The following is a 7,485-nucleotide window of genomic DNA, read 5'->3' as shown; positions in this document are numbered from 1 at the left end:
TGATTTGAGGGCTGTCACACGATTTCACCTGTCAGAAACCTGTAACGGGAAGCTTACGCCTGCCTGACGTTTTCACCATTAGAGTCATTCTTTTGAGACACAGTATTTCTTAAAAGCCTTTGCTCAGATATAGAATTATAGAATTTCTGGCTTTAAAGGACCCTTAGAAGTCATAAATCCATTTGCGAACTGATATGCAAATCCACTCTTTATTACCTCTTCTAAAATGTTGCTCAACTTTGGTATCAACTCCTGCCATAACGGGGGACTTACTGCCTCAAAAAAAAAAAAAAAGCAACTTATTTCATGTTGAGTGGGCTCTAATTATATAAAAGTTGTCCTCATGGTAAACTAAAATCTGCCACCCTTTTCATTGTTTGATCGTAGCTTGTTTCATTCGTTCAAACAAGTGTTAATTATGCGTCATTTTGGGCATTGTTGACATAGTGGAATTCCAGACAATCAAAGTTCTTGCTCCCCTGGGGCTTATACTCAATGAGGAAGACAGCCAGCACATGACTAAACTCATAAATAAGCAATATTGCTTCAGATAAGGTAAAATGATCATGATCAGAAAGAGTGGGGTGGGGCTACTTTAGACGTAGGGTGTTATGGGTAAAATTATGCCTCCCCCCAACAAAAAAAATATGTTGAAGCCTAACCCCAGTACCTGTGAATGTAGGCTTATTTGGAAAGAATGCCATTGTAGATGTAATGAAGATAAAATGGTATTATTAGGGCAGATCCTATCAAATATGACCAGTGTCCTTACAAGAAGAAACAGGCTGCGTGTGATGGCTCATGCCTGTAATTCCAACACTTTTGAGGCCTAGGTGGGCCAATCACTTGAGATCAGAAGTTTGAGACCAGCCTGGCCAACATGGTGAAATCCTGTCTCTATAAAAGGTAATGGGAGACTGGTCGGGCATGGTGTTTCACGCCTGTAATCCCAGCACTTTGGGAGGCCAGGGCAGGTGGATCACAAGGTCAGGAGATTGAAATAATTCTGGCCAACATGGCAAAACCCCATCTCTACTAAAAATACAAAAATTAGCTGGGCATGGTGGTGCATGCTTATAATCTCAGCTACTCTGAAGGCTGAGGCAGGAGAATCAATTGAACCTGGGAATCGGGGGCTGCAGTGAGCCAGGATGGCACCACTGCATTCCAGCCTGGCCACAGAGCAAGACTCCATCTCAAAGTAATTAATAATAATAATAATAACAATGGGAGGCTGAGGCAAGCATATTACCTGAGGTCAGGAGTTTGAGATCAGCTTCGCCAATATGGCGAAACCCTGTCTCTACTGAAAATACAAAAAAAAAAAAAAAATTAGCTGAGTGTGGTGGCAGATGCCTGTTATCCTCGGGAGGCTGAGGCAAGAGAATCACTTGAACCCGGGAGGCAGAGGTTGCAGTGAGCCAAGATTGTGCCACTGCACTCCAGCCCGAGCGACAGAGTGAGACTCTGTCTTGAAAAAGAAAAAAAATTGCCAGATGTGTTGGCATGTGCCTGTGGTCCCAGCTACTTGGGAGGCTGAGGCGAGAGGATCACCTGAGCTTGAGCTTAGAAGGTGGAGGTTGTAGTGAGCCCAGATTGCACCACTGCACTCCAGCCTGGGCGACAAAGCAAGATCCTGTTTCAAAATAAATAAATAAATAAATAAATAAATAAATAAATAAAAATATATATACATAGAGAGAGAAGAGACTATGCACAGAGGGAAGACAATACAAAAAGACACAGAGGGAATACCATGTGGTGACGGAGGCAGAGATTGGAGTGAGTATCTCCAAGCCAAGCGAGGCCTAGGATTGCTGGGAACACCAGAAGCTAAGGGAAAGGCGTGAAGCAGAAGCTCTTCTAGAGTCTTCAGAGGGAGCATGGTTCTGCCAGTACCTTGATTGTGGACTTCTAGACCCCAGAACAGGAAGACAAGAAATTTCTGTTGTCTTAAGCCATTCAGTTTGTGGTACTTTGTTGCAGCAGGCCTAGGAAACTAATCCAGAAGATCAGGCATCTCCTTACTTAGAGATAACTCTGATCTGACGTGGCAGCTTTAATAAGAAAGAAGACTCTTCCAAGCACAGGAACCTGGAAGAGCAAAAGCCCTGGAGCTGGGAGGTGCCTGGAATGTCCCAGGAACAGAAAGGAGGCCAAAGGAGGAAGAACTTCTAACAAAGAGGGAAGTACTAGGAAATGAGCCTGGAGAAGTAAGCTGGAGTGAGATAAAGTGGCTGCAGAGGCTCCCAATCTGCCCTTCGTAACAAAATTCAGATGCCCAGGACCCCATTCCAAGGATTGGCATGCGGTGGTTCCAGGTCCCTGGATATAATCACTCCTGGAGTGATTCTAATATTCAGCCAATTTCAAGAATCCCATACGTAGAATTTCATAGGTCTGATAAAGTAGTTTTGGATTGTATTCTTTAGACAATGGGAAGCCATCGAGTACTTTACTTTGTTTGGAAGGTCTAACTTCTTTGCAGTCTGATGCCCTTTGAATATTTGAAAGCAGCCCATGTGTGTTGCTCCCGTCCCCAATGCCTCCCTTGCCCCTGTCTTCTCTGCTTCAAATCAGTTTCTTGTATGCAATTTGGTTCAATAAATATCTATTGCAGACCTAGAGGAAGTCATGAAAGTAGAACACCTCATTGTGCTTTAATATGATAGCACACATTTGTCTGTTAATCAGCTAATTCAGTAGTTCCCAACCTTTTTTTATGATCCAGGAAGCTGACATCCTATTCCACCCTTCTTCCCTGTGAGAGGCAAAGTTGAACACTGTCCCTTCCCTTACCAGAACTTTTGCTCCACTTTCCCACCAGTAAAAAAATCATTGAGTTAACTGGTGCCTAGAAAAGACCCAAAAGCTCAAGAAATTTTGAGAGAAAAGATTCCAGGATTCATCCAGGAAAATGGCTTTAGCCTATCTTACGTGCTTGACCTGTTGTGGCAAGGTGTCCTTGTTCTGTAAGCAGGGACAAGGGGGCTGAAGCAGTGATACCATTTCCAGGAGTGGTCACTATAAGATGGATGCAGCAGACATTGCAGACAGACTTCCTCGCCTTCCTCAGGCTGTGGAGAGAATAGACCAAGTAATGTTATTCATGCAGCAACGCTGAAATTTCTGTCCAGAGAACCTTTGCTTTTAGCTCTAAGGTATTGTTGGAAACTTCTTCTTAAAGCAAATGCATAAGACAATATTCTGACTGTGGGATTGTTTATGCGTTTTCTTTTCCAGAGTTTGGCAAAAACCCCTGATGAACACAGAAGGTTCAGAAGTCACCAGGCAACACATACCAAAAGATCAGAGCAACAAATTGCAAAGTTCTGGCTACCTGTCTTTTTACCCATTATTAGAGAGACCTCTGTATTCCAATCCTCTCTCATTGCCCAGGTCCATGAAAGAACTCATTCTAGAAGGGGTAATGGTATTCATATTTATTCAAGGAGCCCATACGATCTTACTAGGGTATTCACTGGTATGGCTCAGCCACCTGTGTATAACCTGGGCTGGTTCTGACTGAATGATGCCTGATGTTAAATGTTTTGAATATTACTCCTTTATCTCAGGGCTCATATGGAACTATAATACAGCCATGGCATAGCAGCTCTAAGACACATCTGTGAAGGATAATTATTGTGCCATCTCTGTTGTGCTTTCAATAGTAGCTGTCCCAGTTACAACCTTGCTCTGATCCACAAGAGTAAACTCTTGGAAATTTCTTTATGTGATGACTTTGACTCCATCCCTACTCCATCCACATTGATTTGTCAAGGGGTGAGAGTTGGTCAGAGTCTCTTCTACAGGAACTAGGTCTAGGCCAAGGAGATAGTCAATTTCACTGTTTATGCTTTTCCCTGTCACTCTCTGTCACTCTCTGTCTCCATCTTTTATTATCACTGTTTCTTTCTCTCTCTCTCACTCTCTTCACAATGTAAAAACTTGGGGATCATCAGCAACCCTATTGTATGATTTAAAACTTGGGAAACTGAAGAAGGCAAACTTGCAGTAAGGAAACAAAAAATCAGAGACTGTTAAGTTATGTCTAATTTACTTCAAATTTCTTTGAACCAGTTGAAATCACCAATATTTGACCAGTTAAAAATTATGATTCATAAAATTGGCACAAATTCTATTTCTAGCTGTGCTATTTGGAATTTGTAAAGTTATTGTCCTTTTCAGTTTTCTGAGAATTGATTTGTTTCCATTATTATTTCTTTTTCTCACAGAAACAAATAATTTCTGTGTGTTTCATCACAGAAATTGTGAATCCTTTTGATATGAATGTCATCAGGGAGATGGAAACCTAAGGCACGTAGAAACATCTGGGGAAGAGCTTTTTAGCTAAAGGACTGTTCTGTGTTGGTTGAGAGGTTTTGATCTGTGTATCCAAACCACGAAAGTGGACCTAGATGGAGTCTCATCCCCATTTTAAATAATCAATTAGAAGCCCTGGTAAAAGCTAACACTCAGCAAACGTAAGAATCTCTGCCAAGGAAGTCTCTCAGAACCTGAGTACAATAGAGAAGGTAAGACATTAGACGATGGGTACCACAGCAATGGATACGAGATCAAACACTGAGATGGCTGAAGCAATGCTTATTGTTTAAGACTCAAAATAGCAAGAGACACATTTTTGGAGGAGATTATATAACCTGTGGGAAAAAATGGATACTGGCTGACAATCAAAAGAGATCTGGACAATGGCTGGAAGTAGAGGGAGCTTCCAGCATGTTAGGAAGCCATCGTATTATCAAAGAATGTTCTGGTACATTCATGGTGGTGTGCAGAAGGTATAATGCAACAGTCCTTTTTAGAACCTTGTGCAAAAATAATAGCAGAATCATCTTGTCACGAAATTGTTCCAAGCGTGACTTGTGAGAGGTTTTGGGACTACATGCTGCTTTGGCAGATTCTCGGTCACCTCACTGTCATTAGAAATATGCTGCTAGAGAAGGGGTCAGCAAACTATGGCCCCTGGGCCAATTCTAGCCCACCAGCATCTTTTTTGCACAGTTCAAAAGCTAAGAATTTTTGAAATATCTGAAATAGTTTAAAAAACCAAAAGATTTGTATTTTTTGACACGTGAACATTATGTAAAATTTTAATTTCTGTCCAAAAAATTTACTGAAACAGACCAATGCTAATCCATGTATGTATTGTCAATGGCTGTGTTGAGGTTAAGATGGAGTTGAGTAGTTGTAACAGAGATTGCATGGTCTGCAAAGCCTAAAACATTTACTATTTGCCTCTTTACAGAAAAAGGGTGCCACCCCCTGTGCTAGACTATCATTCCCTTTGCTTCTAGAAGACTCTTCATGAAAAATGTTGTTGAGGTAACTAAAAGGAGAGAGGTAGGTCTTCCTTAAACTTAAAAAAGGGGCTATTTCTGTTTTGTGCTGGCTTGTTACTAAGTATCAAAACTTGGCCTGAGAACTTGTTTTCTCTGAAACCTGGCTGTGAATTGTTGAAGCAGACAAATAATTGACCCCTTTCTCTAAACTGTTGGGAGTCAATGATATGGGCCAAAAAGAAACCGGTAGTCGTGTAAAGCCCAATTTGCGTAGGTCATTTTACTGCACATGCCCTGAGAGAGGTAGAAATTAGAGCTGGAACAAAAATCTCATTGGCACTTTAGTCCCTGGTTTCAGATCTTTTCTCAGACTCATTTGCTTTACTTCTCTTTGCATGCCCGAAAACACTGACTAGCTTTAAAATAAATCCCTAAGCCACATCCAGCAGATATTTATCACATAAAACCAAATAGAGTCCTTATTTGTACACTCCTCATGATCAACAGAAGGATATAGACACAGGAGTTGCAGTCATTCATTTTACTGAGCCATAACATCTTTCTGAATTATTTAGCTAACTGTCCACCAGCAGTTATAGCCTAGTACTTCTCATACTTAACCCAGAAATCTTAGCTATTAAGGTGCCACTTTTTAATCTTTGCGTTGGGCAACAACATGGCAAAAATACTGATACTTTTTAGGTAAGATGGGGAAGTGTGTAGTGTGTCGATGGGTAATAAGTAAAGGCACCAAAGCTCTTTTTAAGAGAGGACAAGACATCACAAACCTAAAACAGCCCAAATCCCTCATCTGTTATTCATAGATAGTTCCAAAGATTCAGCAGGTGATCAAACAGACATTCCAAAGACATAAATAGGGTCAGTGCAAATACCTTGTAAAAACCAGCGCTTCACTTTGTCTGCTGTGCTTCATTCTTTTTGTAGAATTTGCCTTCCTTACTGGGAGAAACTATCCCCCAAAGTCACCGTTGCTGACATTTCCCACCGGTCTCACTGTTAGGTGACAATATCAGCCACCGTTTGAAAGATGTGCAGGGAAGACACCAAGAGTATGCTCTTTGCAATGACAGATCAATAAACACCTTCATGCCAGATCAATAAACACCTTCACACAAGCGTGACCCAGTTAGTGGATAAATGGGCCCCTATTTTAATTATTAAGCAAGAATCGACAAGAGTCAATAGATAGGCACTTTATAAAACAAAAAGTATTTTTGATACTAAATTGACTTGGTTATAACTTTCTTCTGACTGAATCATCTTCATCATACCACTTATCTACAGATAAGAACCAAAAACAGTCTGCTAACCAATAGACATATCAGCCTTTAGGGTCACTGCCATGGAAAGAACATTTGTAAATTTTCCACAGAGATGTTCTTTTGCTAATTTGTACTGACTTCCAGCACCGTTCAACTTTTGATGAAGTTCATGGTTCCTCTTGGTAGGAGCACCTATGAGCCCAGGGAATTCTTTTTCCAGCCTTTTCTAGGTAGGAGCACATTGGTTTCAAAAGGCTGTGCTACATAGAGCACTCACTTTTCCTGCACTAATACTAATAAATCCAGGAAAGAGTGCTTCATGAAATGTATGGACCTAGGCCTGCCTCAGTATAATGGGGCTTTTATGCTGACATGCTCCATTAGGGACCACCACACACAGCTTCCTCAATAAACAAGCTTACGGCTTTAGTAATAGAGTCATTTATGGAGAGAAGTCAGCCAAAAGACCAGAACTTATGAGAGGTTCTCAAAGAGGAATCACACAGTTAGGTTAAAAGATAATGCCGTAGATTCAAATCAAAAGACCATCTTTCAGCTGAAAACCTGGTTCCCCTGGCTGGGAGCCCTGGTTCCTCTGGTCCGATTACCATACCTTTCCGCTGTGATCCAGAGAGAAAAGCTCATTCGTACTGTCCTAAATAAGGAAAGGAATTTAGTGACTCTAAAGCCAATTAAAGCTCTTTCTGAATATTAGAGTTTCTCTTTTTCCAAAACACAAGAATTTCTGATCAAACAAGAACTTTCCCACTTTTAATTAGCCCCTTGTGTTCTGAGAAGAAAAGCAAGGAAAAAAAAAGTCACCATTGTAGGGATTTTAAATTATTTAGCTCTACTGATTATTAAAAGAAGATGTCACAAAGAAATGGGCGTTTCCTTTTCTC

General features: G+C 40.9%; 1 long non-coding RNA gene across 1 annotated transcript; it reads right to left on the bottom strand.

Moving 5' to 3' along the window:
- Window positions 1-2,797: 2,797 nt before the first annotated feature.
- Window positions 2,798-6,328, bottom strand: LOC119466750. Its single transcript, XR_005195213.1, has 3 exons — window positions 6,194-6,328; window positions 2,947-3,077; window positions 2,798-2,854 (listed from the first exon to the last, which is right to left on the bottom strand). It is a non-coding gene; the product is annotated as an uncharacterized LOC119466750 (long non-coding RNA).
- Between the last annotated feature and the right edge of the window lie 1,157 nt (window positions 6,329-7,485).

The sequence above is a fragment of the Cebus imitator genome, unplaced genomic scaffold, assembly GCF_001604975.1.
Source record: "Cebus imitator isolate Cc_AM_T3 unplaced genomic scaffold, Cebus_imitator-1.0 Scaffold224, whole genome shotgun sequence".
Lineage (NCBI taxonomy): Eukaryota > Metazoa > Chordata > Mammalia > Primates > Cebidae > Cebus > Cebus imitator.
This window is presented reverse-complemented; position numbering and strand designations above follow the sequence as displayed.